General features: G+C 32.4%; 1 long non-coding RNA gene across 1 annotated transcript; it reads left to right on the plus strand.

Annotated features, from left to right (window-relative positions):
- Nucleotides 1-4,224: 4,224 nt before the first annotated feature.
- Nucleotides 4,225-17,903, plus strand: LOC111641659. The gene is made up of 3 exons (XR_002759446.1): nucleotides 4,225-4,304; nucleotides 4,982-5,133; nucleotides 17,890-17,903. It is a non-coding gene; the product is annotated as an uncharacterized LOC111641659 (long non-coding RNA).
- Nucleotides 17,904-19,988: the final 2,085 nt, after the last annotated feature.

Genomic DNA, 19,988 nt, shown 5'->3' on the forward strand with positions numbered 1-19,988 from the left:
AAGAGGTTTTAAATACAGTTAAAAGAAAAAAGACGGGGTATTTTGGCCACATCATCCGAGGAAGTAAATATGAAATTTTGAGAAATATTTTAGAGGGAAAAATCTGTGGAAAGAAAAGCCCAGGAAGGAGAAGGAAAAGCTGGTTAGGTAATATATGTGAATGGAATAATAAGAAAGCAGAAGAACTCACACGTGAAGCACAATTGAGATTGTTATAATACTAGTCCTACATTCAGAAATGAATATGGAACCAGAAGAAGAATAACGAATAGCATTTTCATTACGTTTTACCTCTCTGGAGATACGACAGATGACACATTTCATCTCCTCACATTTTTAACTACCAAAATTTAATGGCATCAATGTTCTTATACAAACTATCATGTCAAATTTCGTTTCTCATTGGCACCAGCGCACACACAATTTTGTTTTTGTTTTTGACATTTTTGGATTCAGGAGGTTTCAAAAGGTGGCTATATGTAAAAAACTCTGATGGTGAAATTTGACACGATTCCAATGCTTTCCCTTATTATGTACTGTACAGTACAGTACAGTACATAACAGCCGAGAAAGTAAAATTAAAAATGTTTAGAAATGCATTTAACTTATGCAAAATATTTTGTCTTGTTTAGAAACGTTTAAATAATGGTTAAAGAAAGAAAGTCTTAGTTTCTTTTTAATTTTGAAAGTAAATACTGTAACAAGTAACGTCATTTTGATTCGCACCATCTCAGTTATTAAGGGTTTTTTTTTAAATTAATACTCTTTCCGCCCTGTGGGCACTAGAGGGCCTCTTATAGTAGGTCCATCATGGGTTCGGCCAGACCCACAATGGGGCGACCGGGTGGTGAGGGACGGAGTCTGACATATCCGAACGGACCACACCCGAAAAATTCCTGGGGATTCCTTGAGGGTTAATTCTAAATTATGCCGCTGCGGCAAACAGTGCCAATAGCCAGAAGCTCGATTTGTGAGATTTTATGGTCATTATTACAAATTATGAATGCTTTATTTGTAATTACTATTAGTTAAAAATGAAAATAAGTTAAATTTTTAGACACACCTTACTTATAAATGAATTATTTTTCCATAAAAGAATTAATATTAATGTTTAGAACAGAATGCTCCAACTTGTAAGATTAGAGCAGAATGCTCCAACTCGTAAGATTATAAGGTGGAATTATAAATAAAATAAAATATAAGGCGATTTAATAGTTGATGTTTTCTCATTTTGAAAAGTGCTTCTGGAAATCTTTTCTGGCTACGAACTCCTACAATTTCAAGTTATGTCAGAACTGCAAACAAGAAATCATAATGCAGTGAAATCTCCATTAAATTAATTAACGGACAGTTCCAAATAGCGGACACTTCTGCTTAATTAACGAGCATTTTTACAATCCCCAGATTATTAAAATAGAACAACTATTAACCTATTTTTACCTGTAAATAATGTCCATAACGAACCTTACAAAAATGTAAAGTCCCGCCTTCAATAATCTGAAAGGATTAATTACGTACGAAATATTTTAAAACTAAAACAAAGAAATCGGTTCGAATACTCTCACAGGACGAATAAAGACAAAAATAGGATGGGGAAGGAGAGCAGGATATAAAAAGCTGAACAATATCTGTTAATATTGATGTTCCCAATATCGGTATAAATTATTCTATCAGAAACAGTATACATTGCGTATATAATTAAAATACGGGATATATATACCGTATTATCTTTTCGTCTGTAAAAATTTCATTTTACTGTAATTGAATTCTAAATAGCAAACAGATTGGATTTGACACTTTAATTGGAACATTGTATTGGAACTTTAATTGGGCAGAAGTAACGAAAAATAATGAAACAGTTGTGAACGGAAGCGTGGACGAAGGTCGGTTTAGGTTGGTTGGTTGGAGGTTTTTGGCGCAAGGGCCATACAGGCCAAGCTGCGCCAAGGACAGTTTAGACAACGAAAGTTCGAATGGCGAGTTACGAAGGCGATTTTGCTAGCCATTTCAAAGGGTGGAAATGTATTCCATATTTTTGCATTTATAATTTCACTTATGACCTAAGCTACTAATAAAAATTGATATAGTGATTTGTCTGCATAGTATTTATCAAATAGATTAATTTTTCGAACAATTTTGCTTTTTTTAATAAATGATTTACATAAAACTACACTTAAGCCATCACAAAGCTGTTAAGATTATAAATGTGAGAATACCGAATATCTTCCTACACTTTCAAGTGGCCGGCAAATCGCCTTCGTAACGCAACCTTTGAACTTTCACCACAAGCGCTGTTGTCATATCCGTTTTATGTTTCTTTTTCGTTACTACTGTCAGTGCCGTAACTAGGCAGGTGCAACAGGTGTACCTGCACAGAGCCCACTTGAAAGGGGAGCCCAAAATGCATGTATTTGTTTTATTATTTTCCCAAATCTAATTAATCAAGAGGCCTAATTGCAAATTCTTGCACAGGGCACAATAATAGCTAGTTACGGCACTGACTACTATACTACGGTTCTTATTAAATGAATGAATAACTTGGGAAAAGTTTATGATATCTCGGTACCATAAACTCAATTCTAACAGTTAGACAGAAGTTTAATAACATTAATATGAATGACGATAAGTGACGATTGACAACTTTACCAGATTAGTGTTCTCTAAAACAAACTCTTCTTTTTTTGATACGTAGGTAAACACAACCTGCACTTAGATACAGTACTTTAATATTTTTGTCACTACTGTTGTCCTTTACGCGCTTGCTTGTCTTAATATGCCTGTTTAAACTTCATCTGGGACTATATTTTAAATTACACTCGCTATATTGTATTTTATTTAATGTATAACGAGTTCCTCGACGTTGACAGAGATAAACGCGCTAGTTCTCTATCTACTTATCCAGTGGTGATATTCAGCGGGTTCGCACAGGTTCGGCCGAACCCGTTGTTAACATTTTCAAAGTTTTCCGAACCCGTTGTTAAACACACGTAACATTTCTCAGTGATTTTGTTTCGTTTAAAAAATATATTAAAATATACTTATTATACTCTGTAACACTACTAAACTAGAGCCTTATACTCTGTTCGCCTAGTGAGACCTCCATCGACCGTTCCAATCTCGACTAAAACGAGGTTCAATCGCGATCGACTCGAGAGAGTTCTCGAAACTAGGTCCAGTCATAAGAGAGATCCCACAATCCTACGTGCGCGAGAAAATACAAGATGGTTGCGGAGCACGTTTCGGGCTATCAACAGCGAAGTAAAAAATATATTGTATTTAGAGAGACGATGACATCTGTCTATTTTTATAATAATACCTAACGATAAAATAAATGATTTAGAAAAGTTTTTCTTGTTTAACTGCTTTCCCTATGACTTTTTCTGATTAAAAAAAGCCAATTTTTATGTTTATAAAATATTTTGAATGAAAAATATTAAAATATGTACAAAATAAACAATTTTGAACACTCTTTTTTATTATTTATAAAAAAAATATAGTTCTGGCATAAACAATGTTAAATTTTAACTGAGTTAATTTTGCGAACGCATCTTTTTTATTTATATGAATATTTTAAGGTGAGTTTTTGCGCTAATGTTGCTAATGCACCATTTGAGCGAAAAAAAAAAAAAATTGCAAAGGAAAAATTTTCTGTTAGCGAACCCTTTGTTAAATATTTCGAATATCACCACTGCTTATCTATATCGTATCGGGGTTAATATGGAGGTTATTGCATGGTCACTTATCCTCTGAAGAGCCGGCCGAAGCATTTTTGCTTGACCATACGAAATTACTCGCGAAGATCCGCGGGAAATGCCTTCTGGGAGATCTTTTAAGATACCTGGCCAGTATTTAGGCGTTACAGACGTGGAGAAAACCCGAAAAATTCCATGTAGCCAGCCCGCGCGAACCCACGACTGAACTCCCACAGTGTTCAGGGACGAAGACCGCTTTGTTTCTCTCTTCTTTCTTTGTACGAAGACCGCTTGGGCACTGGCGGGCCTTTGGGCCTTTTAAACTTCGGATCGCGCAAAAAGCGTGACATTGCATATGCACCACGGTGCGGAAGAAATTGACATTAATGTGCTGTATATATTTTTACAACTAAATGTCATATTTCAAAATTGGTAGAAATAATAATTTCAACAAAACAAATATTTTTTTCTTTTTATAAACAGATAAAAATAAAACGCTTTAAAAATGTATTACTTAACATCAATAGTAGTAGAGAAAGCGAACAGCGTACGTGACTAACCAAGCTATTAAGATGGCCGTCATTACCGATGTAATTCGTGTTACAAAATAAGGTACGAAGTGTGTGACAACAGTAAAAACATCGCATTTAACGTATTATTATAAGCAAATGAACGTAATAAACATCTTTATGTCAGTTTCTGAACGGATTTTAGAAGTAATTGATGCATGTTTATTTCAATTTTTGCAGCCATATTGAAAAAATTAAATATTTGATACGAGAAAAATTATATATACCGATGATTCTTTTTGATTAAACTCTTCTAATATAAAATAATTAGTAGATTAATATTCTTAATACACATATTTATTTATTCAAAACATAGTTAAGTTTGATTATTACGTAATTAATCCTTGTTGAATTGTACAGTACATGCTGTACAATACGTGTTTAAAGTCGTATTTAAATGTAAGGAAATATAAAGTAGGTTGCGTGTTTAATGATTTTAAGATGTAATTATTATATAATTTCTTCCATTATTTACTCGTTAGACAAAAAGAAACAATAGAAGACAAAGAATTCTCTATCATGCTTTTTTTTTGTTTTTTTCTATCTTACATTTAAATTTGATGTTGTAATCATTGTTTTGTTGCTTCAGAACTTTATCATATTTGGCAATCTTAAATTAAGAGCTTTTTCTACCATTTTAAAGTGATGATTTCAATATCAATGCCATTATTTATTATTGTTATAAAATATTTACACACATTTTAAAATCAAATATTTTAGGGAGTGTAAAGATTCAGATTCAGTAGTTAAAATTTATGAATTGGATGAAGTAATTGACGAGGAGAAAAGTTGACTGCGTTAATAAATGGATAATCGAGTAATTTGTAAACAAATAACTAAGTCGGATTGAAGCAATTGAAAGATAATTAATTGTAAGTATTATTTCAATTTTAATTTACCATTACATTGCAGAAATATAAAATAACTTTCTTAACCTAAATAAGCATGAATGTATCAAAATATTTTAAGAAAATGTGTGTAAAAACTGAACGTTAAATAGTGTTATCATTAAAATGAAAACAATTTTAAAAAAGTTTACTGTAAAATTCTACAATCTTCCTATGTGGTAACTATTGACATAAAATATTTGTGAACATTTTAATATAATGATTAACTGGGTTTAAATTACCATATTTACTCGTGTATAAGACGATTTCGCATATAGGATGATGTGTGACTTTAAAGATTAAAAAATAAAGAAAATTAGATTTATTAATACAGTTCTAATTTCATTTTGTCTAATCACAAATAAAATGTCAAATGCACGTAAATTCACACGTTGTCCCACAAAAATTACTAGCATTTTAATCTTTAAGGAAAAATCTTGTAAAATCGACAACATAATTTGTTCATGTAATCAGGAACCTTTTTTGCCAATTCTTAACAGTCAAATCTATACTTCTGAGTTTCTCCAAATTCTGATTTCCGAATAATTATCTGTTTTCACGTGGGAATGGATTGAAACTTATATTGGGCTCCCGTGTGATTTTGCAATTTAAATTTGGAAATCAATTCAAAAGCTTTGCTTTTTTCTATTGCTATTCGTCTTTACTCCTGCAATAAACAAGAATAATTTAAACAACCCAGATAAAATACTTTTGTTTTTAAATACCAGAAGGTGAGCATTTGCTAGAAAATGTGAATACATTGTTCACAAAAGTTATTGCAAAAACCTAAAGAATCCTTCACTTGCACGTACAGGATGACCTAAGTTTTTGAAGCAGTGAAAAAATGAAGAAAAACCTCATCTTATATGTGAGTAAATATGATATATCTCAATCGCTATATATATGTATATCAGTGGTTCCCAACCTTTTCTAGGATGCGGAACACTTTTGTGAGCAATTTTCTTTAGCGGAACACTTACTTAAGTTAATATGAAATACATAAGCTTGTCATAAGTTATTTTATTAGAATTGAGCAGTTAAAATTCAAAATCTCTACTCATATTATTAACGCCAATTTTAGGACAGAAAAAAATATACCTAAATAACTTTAACGGGAAACTTGTGCCTGATGTTTCTTACATATTTCTTCTATGTTGGGATGTATATAAGACAATACCTCTAAATTTGTCAGTCTTTCCTTTTTTATTTTAGATTTTGTATTGGTTAATGTGGAAAACCCAAGTTCACATAAACATGAAGTTGAAAAAAATAGTAAAATTTTTATGGCTTTTTTTTATATCAGTGGATATTCTGGTTGGACTGATATCCAGAATTCATCAAGATTCGTTTCAGCGTGTTTGATTTTCAAGGAGCAGTCAGATGACAAGGATATAAGCTCCTCTTCCTCTGAGACATTACATTCAGAATTATTATATAATTCTTTTGAAATAAATGGATTCCTAATCCAGTAATATTTGTCCATGTCGAGAGAAGGAAAATATTTTCTTACGTTGTTTTCTAATATTGCTAAATGTTATGATATCAAGGAAACAATATCGGTATTATTAAGTATGAAAGGAAACATACTGAGATTATTTTCTTCTACTCTTTTTTTTCCAAAGAATGATCTTCTTGTGGAAAGCTGATAGTTTGTCCGTTGATGTTAAGATGTTTTCCGGTACACCTTGCATGGTACTATTCACAATGTTCAAATAATTAAATATGTTTGTTAAATATCCAAGTTTGGCACACCACATATCATTTTTAAGATTTTCTGAAAAGCATATATTTTCTTGTTCGAAGAAAACTATCAATTCTTTTTTCAGTTCCAGTACACGAAAAAACATTTTTTCCTTGAGAAAGCCACCTGATTTCTGTATGAAAAATTAACCCTTCATATTTTGCTTCCATCATTGCACACTATTGTTTAAAAATTCGGGATTTCAATGGTCTCGTCTTTACATAATTTGCCATATTAACAATGCTAGTAAGAACATCTTTTAATTCTGCAGGTAATGTTTTTGCAATAAGCAATTCCCTTTGCAAATGTCACAAATCCCTTGACTGATCCTGTCATTGATGGAGCTCCATCAGTGCAGATTTCCACGCATTGTTCCAAGTTCAAATTCAAACATTCAAAGTAAGAATTGATAGCATTATAAATGGCTTCTTCACTCATTCTTTCTAGTAACACACTGCAACACAAAAATTCATTGACTATTCTATTTTCTTTAACAAATCGAATGTATCCAAGTAAAATGGCTTTTCCACTAATATCTGTTGATTCATCAATTTGAAGAGCAAAAGATGTATTGTGAAGTTTACTTGCAAGTTGAATACGATTGCACACTTTCCGATTTCCTACTAAATGTGTGGAATACTTGAGAGATGCTTACGGAACACCGGTTGGGAACCACTGATGTATATTATTCAAAATTTGAATAATATACATATATATTATACATATATATTGTGGTTGATAATGCATTTATAATTTTAAATTATAAGTGCACTGTATTCTGTTTGTGTTGTTTATTTGAACATGCAAAATGCATTTGATTTTTTATATATAGCCATTTTTGTTCTGTGATCTATACCTGATGATGCCTATTTTAAATAGATGGAAATGTTAGTAAATAATTTCTTTATTTATTAATTACATAATTGCTGGTATTGGTTTGGTTCTGTGTGTTCAGTAACCCCACGTTTCTTTATGCAGCGCTCAAGAAGCACTTTACAGCGAACACACTGAAACTGATTTCTAATTGGCCAACACTGCTCGTGACGTCATTTCGCTACACTCTTGCTGCATAAAGAAATGTGGAGTAACTCTCCAAAACTGGGATCAGATGAGATCCCAGTTTCAGAGAGTTATCAAGTTGTTTGAGATTTTTTAGCATCAATTTTTTCAAAAACATTTAAGAAGAACACTTGCTTAATAAAGATTCTTTTTGCTTTTATATCAAGGTTTATCCACACAAACTATATTATTGAAACCCCTGGGAACCACATTGTAAAGTTTCCTTGTTAGTGTTTCTTAAACATAAGTGTTTTCACCAGGAAAGTTATGCAACTTGTTGGATTTTTTCCAATGGAATGATAATTTACCAACAATTACTATGATTATTGGAAAATTAATCATTTAACAATTGATTAGAAGAGGAGCCAATTACATTATGATTAATGATTAGCAAACAATTGATTAGTACATCTCTTATAAAATAGATTGCAGTATTATCTGTAAGTTCTCAAATCAAGCAAGTATTTATATTAGCATTTAATATAATCAAAACAAGTCATATCAACTCTGAGTAGATCTATATAAATTCATATAGACCTTATGATTAGTACATATTATGATTATGTACTAATCCAATATACCTACATTTTGATAGAGTAGAAAATTCTTTAAAAACTTGTCTTTATTTTTTTTACCAGATAATGAACTTGCTATTGATATGAAATTTTATGTTTGTTGGTTTATAATGTTTAAAGTTGCATACTGTAGATGCAGTGCATTTATCAAGAAGAAAAATTTAAAAACTTTTTAAGAATTAACATAAAATATATATGTTGTTGTTGTCGAAATACAAAAATAAAATATATATATTATAATATGCCAATTAATCAATACATCTATTAATATAATCTTGATGTACAGACCTAGTCTCTGAATATAGCCAAAAAATGTTATGTAAATAAATTAATATGATAATAAAAAAGCATTATCAGTTGTATTGAGTAATCAATTAGTTTTGCTATCACTACTAGTTATGCAATAATAGCTACTAATAATAGTTAAGCTATCTAACATAGACAATATATGTCTGATGGATTAATCATGAATCTCAATTATTACTTTATAAATTATATCTTTATAGCATATAACAGATTAACTGCATCTTTATCTATACAGGGTGTATCAGAATGATGTTTTAAAAATTTGGGGGATTGTAGAGGATGAAATTTTGAACGTTTTGATATCAGGAACCCATAGCCAGAAATATGATATAGTTTCTACAGCGGTAGGAAATGCTTGACTGCCCTTCACTTTGGTAGCTACCCTTCCGTCCATTGACGTCATGTTATTGTTCTTGACTTCTTCCTCTGGGGTTATGTAATGTCCCTTGCATACGCAACACCTGTAGGAACAGTTCATGAGCTTACAAAGCTCATCTTTACAGCATTTAATACCATCAGAGGGGAGCGTGGCATCTTACAGAGAGTCGGACAAAACATGGTTTGTTGTTGCACATTATGTAATGAACTTGGTGGTCATCACATTGAACATTTACTCTAAAGTAGTGCAGCTACTGATTCGATATACAATTTGATTGTACTCTACTGTTTTGTCAATAAAACTTGTCATAAATACTGTATTCTGTTGCTTAATTCAGCATACCGACTGCAAAGTGCAAAGTGCTGTAGAAATTTTATATCACATTTCCGGCTATAGGTTCCTTATATCAAAATGTTCAAAATTTCATTCTCTACAATCCCCAAATTTTTAAAATGTCATTCTGATACACCCTGTATAAATAAAAATGTAAATGTTTGTTCAAAATCTTAAATCTCTGAAAGTTCTTAACCAATTGCTTTGAAATTCCCTCCTGCTGGGAGAGAGACAAAATTAAGGCTTAGCATGAAGAACTGGTCTTCTATTATTCTATTTTAGATGCGTTTTTGATTGTGTTTTAATAGGGTATGTCAAGAGAATGTACACTAAGAAGGGATTTTTCGAAATTCCCTTCTGTGGGGAGGGTTATACATTTATAATAGATACATTTTGAGCCACAGCAATGCACACGTGGCCTGGTACAGCTAGTATTAAATAATAATTGATCATGTAATTATTATTTTCTGCATATATACAACTTGAACAATACAATACAACTTGAATGTCATGCCAAATACAGTAGAGTCCCACTAGTCCAAACTAATTGGGACAGAGCCCTATTCAGATTAGTAGATTTTTGGATTAGTCGAATAATTGAAATAATGCAGAAGCAAACAGTAAAATGGGTCTGGTTTATATAGATCTATCATCATCAATGATGTCAGTGCCTCCACCCTATATTTCATCTGTCTTATACTCAATAGAGGGCACAAACAATTAACAAAAACAAGTTTTGTAATTTTGAAATTGCAATCTATCTTCATTGTTTACCTTAAAATTATTTTAACTGTAAAAAACATTGTTTTTAATACACAGTCCAGGATTCCAAACAGTTGACTGATGCTAGTGTGTGAGTTAGCACGCTTAATTTAATTGTGGAAGTTGTGTGTACTCTTCACTGTACATTATTTTAGTTTAGTTTAGTCTGCTGCTACAGTAGCCATGAAATGGAAACACACAATGTGTACGTTGAAAGATAAGCTGGATGTTTTGAAAAGACTAGACAAGGGTGAAAGTGCAATGAAATTGCACTTTCACCCTTGCCAACCGAAACATGTTCGGATTAGGCGGACATTTGAATTAGTGGTGTTTGAACTAGCAAGACTCTATTGTATCACATAAAAAGAAAGTAAAAATATAATTTAAACATTTTAAAATTTTATTTACCTGAAGGTGGTGGTCATAAATTTGTTGAAAGCACTAGTGAAAATTTAAAAAAAAATTGTTAATGCTGCACAATGTATATTTTTACTTTCTTTTTACTACATATTTATTATATATGTAGTAAACAACTACTTGATATATTTAACAACTATATATAACAACGACTTGATATATTTGTATTAACAATCTTCCAAATTATCTATTGGGCTATATTAATTAATTAATATATATTACTATACTAATTAATTTAATTCTAATTACAGTAGAGTATCGATTATCTGACTCAATTGGGGATCGGATTGGTCGGATAACTAAAAAAATCGGATAACAGAAAAGAATGAAAAAAATACATTATTTGTATAGTATATCAGTATATCCTATGTAATTAGTACAGTTGTCCCTCTATAGTCCGACGTTTTTTAATCCGACATGCTCAGTAGTCCGACGCACCTCCCGTCAAGGTACCTGTCCCCGTTACGTGTCTGTTTGCACAGAAGTATGTCGCGATGTGAATCTCCCCATCCAATTCTTACTCGATGACACACATTTTGTGTGTTTTATGTGAGCAGATATGTTCGAACAGTTGGAGTAGAGAATATTGTAAGTTACTGCTAGCAAAACAATGCGAAATATGTAATTATTTTCGGTAATTCGGACACTTTTGGTAATCTGACACACCTTTGGTCCCATACCTGTCGGATTATCAAGGGACAACTGTATTTTAGTATATCACTATTAACCTACTTTGCGTTGAATTTTCATCGATGTTAAGCCTAACAAATTTTTTTTAAAATAATAATTGTCGCTATTGTATCATTAAAAATTATTTTTTGAATTATTTTATTGCTCACAAAACAACCACTCATAATTAGAAAATTAGTTCTTGTTTAAATACTGGCCTCCCTTTCATGGTCGAGCCAGTGTTGCCAACTAAAACACGCAAAAATTTAACAAAAATAATATTAAAGTAGCCAAGACATAGCCAAATATTGTAGCGCCACATCACTAGCGGACATTTGAAATTTGCCGACTAGAACGGTCGGTTAACCGATGTGACGGTTAATTGGGGGTCGGATAATTGATGCTCTACTGTATTAAATTTACCAACATATGGTGGATTAATTGCCTACCTCTATCTAAATTGATTTGTATCCCATTAGTTATTAGCCTTAATATAGCCTGGTAGATAATCCTGCAGATTGTTTGGTAATATTGTTCGGCTATCATTATTGTACTCTCATTGACAAAAATGTTATACACCCAGATAGAATTGTTCAATTACTGAAAAACTTGGAATATACAATAGTTATATCTCAGACAGGTATGCAAATGATTACAGTTGTTGTCTAATTGCATACTAGATAAAACCACCAGCGTACCTTAAAATCACTATCCTAGTATGCTATATAAAGACTTACAGATGCTCACTGTATTCAAAATTTTCTGTATACAGGTCTTTGAATGCCAGGCAAGCCTGTACAATGCAGTCAAAGACATTATGCGTAGCTGATGGAATCTGAGAAAGTTTACATCATTGGGTTGAGGAAAGTAGGATGGATATTTTGTGAAATTACTTGCCATCTAAGCCATTTTGACATGACTGAAAAAAGTGTTGTGGACAATGAATACAACTGGACACACATATAAGGGAAGAAAACTTTGAATACCCCAGACAGACTGCCAGGAAAGATTATTTTGTGATTGTGAGACAAGTATAAAAAGCTGTAATGCCACTTTTGTTTTTCATCCAGAGATGGGTGGAAGCTTTGCTACATAATTTTATCTCACTGTGCAGGCATTTAATTAAATGCCTGCACAGTGAACCACAATGCTTTCTATCATTGCACTCAAATGTTGCTAGGTTTATTTGCAGTGGTTACAGGACAGAGGAGTATGGAGTGTTACAGACTGGCAACATATCTGTTGCAGTATATACACAACTGTTTTGTCAGTGAGTGTACTTAACTGATATCAATATTATTACTGTTTTTTTTTTAAATTTTTTTATTTCAGAAAATTGCATATCATATTTTCTTACATAGTTATATATTATAACTTTTTAAATTTAAATATTTATTGGTAATACTGGATTTGATGTTAGTTACTGATATAATAAATACTGGTAATACTTATAGTATCACAAATTTATCTTTTAATAAAATTCAACTATAGTCAACTATACTATAGTATATACTAAACTACTGTATATACAGTGGTGCCTCGTATAATGTATGCCTTGAATAATGAACGCTGCGAACAACAGCCTTTCTGTTTGGCTGTTACGTGACTCGAGCAACGGACTTTCCGTTCGTCAGTTACGTGAGGCAAACAACGGATTTTCTGCGAACAAGTGCGAATGATGTTTCTACTCTTTTGCCGTTGTCAATGGCAATCTGCTATTTTTAGAATATATTATTAGTATATCTGAAGTATAGAGCTCCCGTTGGGATTCGGATTGCTTCCTTGTTTATTACGTACATCACCTCAGTGCAGGGTATTTACATTTATTCAAGTTGTTGAATATATCACTGTTGGAAGTTATGTGTTCACAGATAGTGAGTAAGATACCTTACAAATAAGTTTAAAAATCATACACGACTACTTTGTTACCAAAAGTGATACCGAACCAAAAAGTGGCAGGCTTGATAAAGACGCCACGTCATGGCCATTTATTTGTTAGAAAAATAATAGAAAGGTTATATGACACGAAGTGTTGATACACAATACAAAGCCCCGGTAGCCTCTCTTGAATCTGACTCCAATTAAAAAACAATAAAAAGAGACCTGCTGCAATGCTAAAAAGTGTGTGTCTGTATGACTGTGTGAAGAAAGTGTTCCTCCACCTCTTCCTCATAACATCTGACTACCTGGCATAATTGGTGACTGCTCCATTTTCATTTTTTTTAAATGGTACAGTATGGTTATTTTATGCTGCGGAACAAATTAGATGTTTTAACATGTATTTCTATGGGAAAATGCATTTTGTATAACGGACTTTTCACTTAACGGACATGCACCTGGAATGGATTAAGTACATTAAATGAGGCACCACTGTACTATACTTATATTATAATTCTGTGATATTTAGAATTCACATAAAAAATTAATAAATTTCTTTTATATTTATAAAATACAGTAACTTATTATTTTTTACTTTTTTAATATTTTCATGAACAGTAAATGAATCTTTTCATCTTATCAACCTATATGTAAATTAAATTAATTTTTTTTAATATTATTATTATGTTGGGTTTAGTAGGTAATACTCGGTTTAAACCGGTGGCTGTGTACTATGCCGGACCAGAGTCAAGGCATAGCAACCAAAACAAAACTAAAATTAAATGTGTGTGTCAGTGTCTGTATTAAGGAATTTCCTAACAATATGGCATGTATTCAATATAGTGGCCTTCTGTAGTGTGATGTATGTATTTCTACTCAATTGTAATGTTCCCAGGCTTTTGTGTAGCATGTGTGGTATCACACCTGTACAGGAGAGAACAACAGGTACAATAACTACCCTATCCATCCTCCACAGATGCCTTATTTCCTGGGCAAGTTCTGTGTACTTGCTAATTTTTTCAGTGCATGTGTTTTGTACATTGTGAGTGTTTGGAATGGCTATGTCTATAATGTATGTGATTTTATTGTGTTTGTCAATGAGTGTGATGTCTGGTCTGTTGTGGTAAATTGTTTTATCTGTGAATTATTATTATTATTATTATTATAAGAGTAGAATTTCAAAGAATAAAGTAATTTTACTTCTTTATAATTCATCAGTTAGTTTATAAAATGTTTAAACTATTTTTCTATTTAATTTTATGAAAAATATTAAGTCACGCACATAAGTTTATGTAATGTTGTTATTATTGTATTATAAAAAGATACACTGCATCAAATTTGCTGAAGGTATAGTGACAATGAATAATTCAGAAAGTGAAATGAATCATATGCTTAGTATATTGCAAGAGAACTTATAACAGTAGGATTTAAAGATAAACATTAAGAAAACAAAGATGATTGTAGTAGAAAAAAACACTGGGAAGACAAAAACAAACATCAGGATTGACAGAAAGGAGGTGGAACAAGTAAGAAATTTTACCTATTTAGGGAGTGAAATTGCAGACAATAACAGATGTATAAAGGAGATAAAAAGAAGGATAGTACTCATGAAACAAACTTTCAAAGCAAAAGAAATCAGCTAATGTCAAAACATCTAAGTAAGGAAGCAAAGAAAACATTTCTTTGAGCATTTTACTGTATAGAAGTGAATGCTGGACTAAGAAAGCAAGAGATGACCTTTCTGGAGGCAGCAGAAATGTGGATATGGAGGAGAGTAAACAAAACAAGCTGGACTGGAAATGACACAAATGACAACAAGAAAAATTAAATTTATAGGTCATATTATTAGGCATTGTAATTTTCTAGAAACTATCCTTGAGTAGACACACATTATTGCCATAAATAATTGGGCTATAATTTGGAAATATTAATTATGAATTACAAATAAATTTATTTATTTACAATTTATTTGTAATTCATAATTAATATTTTCAAATTAGCCCAATTATTTACAGCAATCATGGGTGTCTATTTGCCAATCATTGGATTTTGGTAGATGATTATATCTGTATATCTATGCCTTGCTGGGGTATGTGATGGCCGACTGTGTGCCTTGAGTGGATGTTTCTGGCCGAGGGCGCGGGTAATCAGTACCATATTAACCATAGTCAGTACCATATTAACCATTGATGGTTATACATTAGGCTTATATATACTGGAAGAGGAGATCGGACCGAAGGTCTGGGCAGTGTAACTGGCAACACATCTGCATGGTAAGTGGAAGTTGCAGGTTAGAGTCCTGCTTCAGGCCGATTCTTTTCTTCCAGTTTATTCTAAATTAATTAATTAAATATTATAATTATTAAATTTAATACGAGATGGTGCCTAATGCCTCCTTCTAGTACCTAATTTATTTGTAATTCATAATTAATATTTCCAAATTATAGCCCAATTATTTATGGCAATCATGGGTCTCTATTTGCTAATCATTGGGTTTCGGTAGATGTTTATATCTGTAGCTATCCTTGAAGGCAAAATTCCTGGAAAGAAAGGAAGAGGAAGATCAAGGAAAAAATATTTGGAAGAGGTCAGTGATTCCTAAACTTTTTCAAGCCACTGCTCTCATGGTTTCATAAATTGCACCCATACCCATCAGCAACTGTCCCATCTGTACCTTAATACAGCCAACCCATTTTTTCCTTATGTGAGAAAGGCTTGGAAATATTCTTAGAAAAGCTTTTCTAAAAATCTCACACTACCATACATTGTTCTCATCTGGAAACCATTAAACACAATGTTTCTTCTTACCAGTTTAAACAAAGAAAAGGGAAAGATCATTGACATGAACCCTCAGTTTTGGTCATTGCTGCTTATTGTTTCTTTTTGGTTCCCCTATATTTATTCACTGCCTCCAGGAAGTGAATAACATCCATGTTGGGAACCAGTGTTCTATGGAGTTCCAAGATTATTATGAATTAAAATGGACTACAGTGGACAGAAAGTGTTGGTTGCAGTGACAGTAAAATTTTAAATAATAGATAGATAAATTTATTAGTGTGAGAGCCCAGACTTGACAAAATTTTTGAATAAAAATTTTCATTGGTTATGTTCAGATTTGTTAAAACTTTTCCCAGGATTATTAAATGTAAAAGATATGATTGTATCTCTTATCCAGAGTCACTTCCTTTCCAAGATGATACATCGAATATGTCACCAGAAACCTAATGAATAAATTGCTATTGGGCATGGAGATTTATGCTATCAAAAAAGGGTATGAGAAGTAAGAGGGAGGACCCCCAAATAAAAGGCATGTGCGATGACAACATGAGAGTTTGTCCATCACAGAGGGTCTATTGTCATTGAAAGTTTGCCCTCTCTAGAGTTTGTACGAGTTCTCAGATACTTTATACACATTGAAAATTGTCATCTAATCATCTCCTAGTGACTTCCCTCCATCCAACGACATGCCTGTTACCTGGACAATCTGTTTACCTACTATCAAGAGCCTTCTGTTGAAAACTTCTTAGTCATCAATTCGTCAAGTCATCAAACTGATCAACAAATGAAGAAATCCTCAAATTTTCTACAAGGTATTTATTTGCCCACAAATCTATGTAAACTCTTCTCTCAAGACTGAGAGTTGCGAGGATAGTTACAATAGCCTTTAGTTATAATATACTAGTCTTATATAATATACAAAGAGATAGCCAACAGTTATAATAGACAATATGATAACCAATAACTAATGTTCACTCTTTCAAATGCTAAATATGTATGATTCCTATTTGTAAATAGCTTATGATAAATACCAGTTTATTGCCCTTCCTTAAGACGCATTGTCTCTCAACCTGTCTCCATCTTGGATCCGACTGCCTACATATGCAACCGCTCGCACAAAAGTGAACTTAGCAGCCATTGAGGTTTCTGTGTCTGTCCACAAGACACAGTGGTGTCAGAATCCTGACGTGGCATCAACAAAGTGGTGCAGAAGCATAGGGGTTTTTCATGCACAATTTCATTAATGTTACTAGATGTAGTTTTTAGCATTTGATTGATTGTTTGTTTAAAATTTCTTATATAAGTATATCAAACATTTTGAAGCCTGATATGCATATAGAAACATTACTAAACGATTGTCTTAAATAATCGAGCTGAGTGCCGTTGTAGTATTATACTTAGGCTGTGGACATAGTTGTTGTTCCAAGCCTGTGACATGATTAACTGCGTAAGGTTATATCTAAATTTAATACATCTGGAAGCAAAGGCTAGTCGGGGTCTAGATGGTGCAACTGGCAAATGCACTGCATAGCAAGCAGAGGTTGCAGGTTCAAGCCCTGCCCTGGGTCAGTTCTTTTCTTCCAGATGATTCTAGATTATTTATTAAATTATTAAAATTATAATTATTAATTTAGTTACGAGATGATGTCTAATGTCTACCTCTAATAGCAAATTACTTAGTATTAATTGTTAAATTAGCGGTGTTATAGCCCGATTATTTAAGGTGATCATTTGGTGATATTTAAAATTTCTCAAGAATTATAATTTGATACATTTATTGAACATATAATTGATTTTTTTGAATTTAAGTAATATTACTAATAATAATTCTATTTTATTTACAGGAAAACTTACAATTNTCTGTTTTTATTGCCAGATACAAATATTTTCATAGTAAATATAATACAGTAGAGTCTTGAAAACTCAGCACTCGATAACCTGGTGGTCCGGATAACTCATATGTTTAATTTTTAATAAATAGGTAAGTTATATGTAAAGCATCAAATACTTCTTGGCATTTAATATAATTTTTAAAATTGTTTTTCTTTACATTTTCATTTAATAAAACTTTGTAATTTTATTAAATGAAAATCTAAATCTTTATTTAGTTTCTCTTAAAAATGATTTATTATAATGAATTATCAGAAGTATCTATAAAAATGATTAGATCTAATTCTTAGATTTTATTTCTATTGGCATTCAATTGATTTTTATTTATTCATATCAACTTAGTTTCAGTTGACATATACAGTATGTCAAAAAATGTTTTCCATTTTTGCAATGCTGTGCAAAAACTTCTGAATAACTTTTATGCAAATCAGCATAATGAAATTAAAAGTATATAGGTAATCATTAAGGGCCATAATTGTATGCATGTGCATGTTTTTCTTAACTGCTGTGGTGTTGAAATCTTGATATGAGGATAGTCCCAGAAGTACCTGACCTAACAAAGATGACACAAAAAATTTGGGAAAACATATCTTTATTTTAATCACAAAAGACACAGTCTGTCCAAAAATTATTTTTTGAAACCACCATTTATTCTGATCATGTGTTCCAGAACACCATCGATAACCCAACCTTTTTTTGTAGGCTACTAGGTCGTCAGGCTAAAACATTCTTTTAAAAAAACACACAAAAATATCCATATAAAACATTAAAAGTAAAGAATTGGAACTGTCGGCCTTACAGACGTCTTGAACTTGCATCCTTTCCAGTTAGGGAATATCTTTATTTTTCAACATAGTCACCTTTTAGCTAGATACACTTGCCCAGCAATGTTCAATAGCTTCGATCCCCTGTTTATAGCGAGAACTGTCGAGCCTCTCAAAATAGCCATCAACCGCAGACTCCACCTCTTCATTGTTGGCAAATCTTTTACCACTAAGGCTTTTTTTCAAGTTTGGAAAGAGAAAATAATCCAAGGGAGCTAAATCTGGCAAATAGGGTGTGTGAGGAAGCAATTTGAACCTTAACTCATTAATTTTGGCCATCACAATAACGGATGTGTGAACTGGTACATTGTCTTGATGAAACAACACTTTCTTTTTTGCCAAATGTGGCCGTTTTTTCTTGATTTCATCACTCAAGTGCTGTAATAAGTTCGCATAATACTCGCCATTGATTGTTTCTCCTTTTTGAAGATAATCAATGAAAATTATCCCTGAAATATGAAAATGAAAACTGACGCCATGACCTTGCTAGCAGATGGAATTGTTTTTGCCTTCTTTGGAGCTGATTCTCCCCTTTCAGTCCATTGTTTCGACTGTTTTTTCGTCTCAGGTGTGACGCGATGGACCCATGTTTCATCCATGGTTATGAATCAACGCAAAAACTCGGCTTGTTGCTGCGAAACATTGCCAAACACTTGATTGAAACATCCTCACAATGCTGTTTTTGTCCCATTGTGAGCAAACATGGCACCCATCTTGTGTACAGCTTTCTCATGTCCAAATTTTCAGTCAAAATGTGATGTACAGCACTTTTTGAAATGCCTACCATGTCGCTAGCTCTCACACTTTGAGTCGACGGTCATCCAATACCATTTTGTGGATTTTTTTTTGCCATTTCTGGCATGGTCACTTCACTTGGTCAACCACTGCGATGTTTGTCTTGGCAGCTTGTACAGCCTTGTTTATACTCTGCCACCCAATATTTTATTGTTGTAAATGAGGGAGCAGACTCCCCAAGAGTAGAATCTAGCTCAGCTTTAATATTGGTTGGACTGAAACCTTTCAAATGAAAGTATTGTATCACATAACAATGACCAATTTTTTCCATGTTTACAAATTCACTGAGATTGTTCACTATTGATGGCTGCCAAAAAAATATTAAACAACGTAGCCTCTTCAAACTTAAGCTTTATAAGGTTGATACTTTTGAACACAGATGTTTTTTTCAAACAAGTACTGCCATCTATATGTCAGGTCGGGTACTTCTGGGA

The sequence above is a fragment of the Centruroides sculpturatus genome, unplaced genomic scaffold, assembly GCF_000671375.1.
Source record: "Centruroides sculpturatus isolate CEXI.00-Female unplaced genomic scaffold, Cexi_2.0 scaffold1502, whole genome shotgun sequence".
Classification (NCBI taxonomy): Eukaryota; Metazoa; Arthropoda; class Arachnida; order Scorpiones; family Buthidae; genus Centruroides; species Centruroides sculpturatus.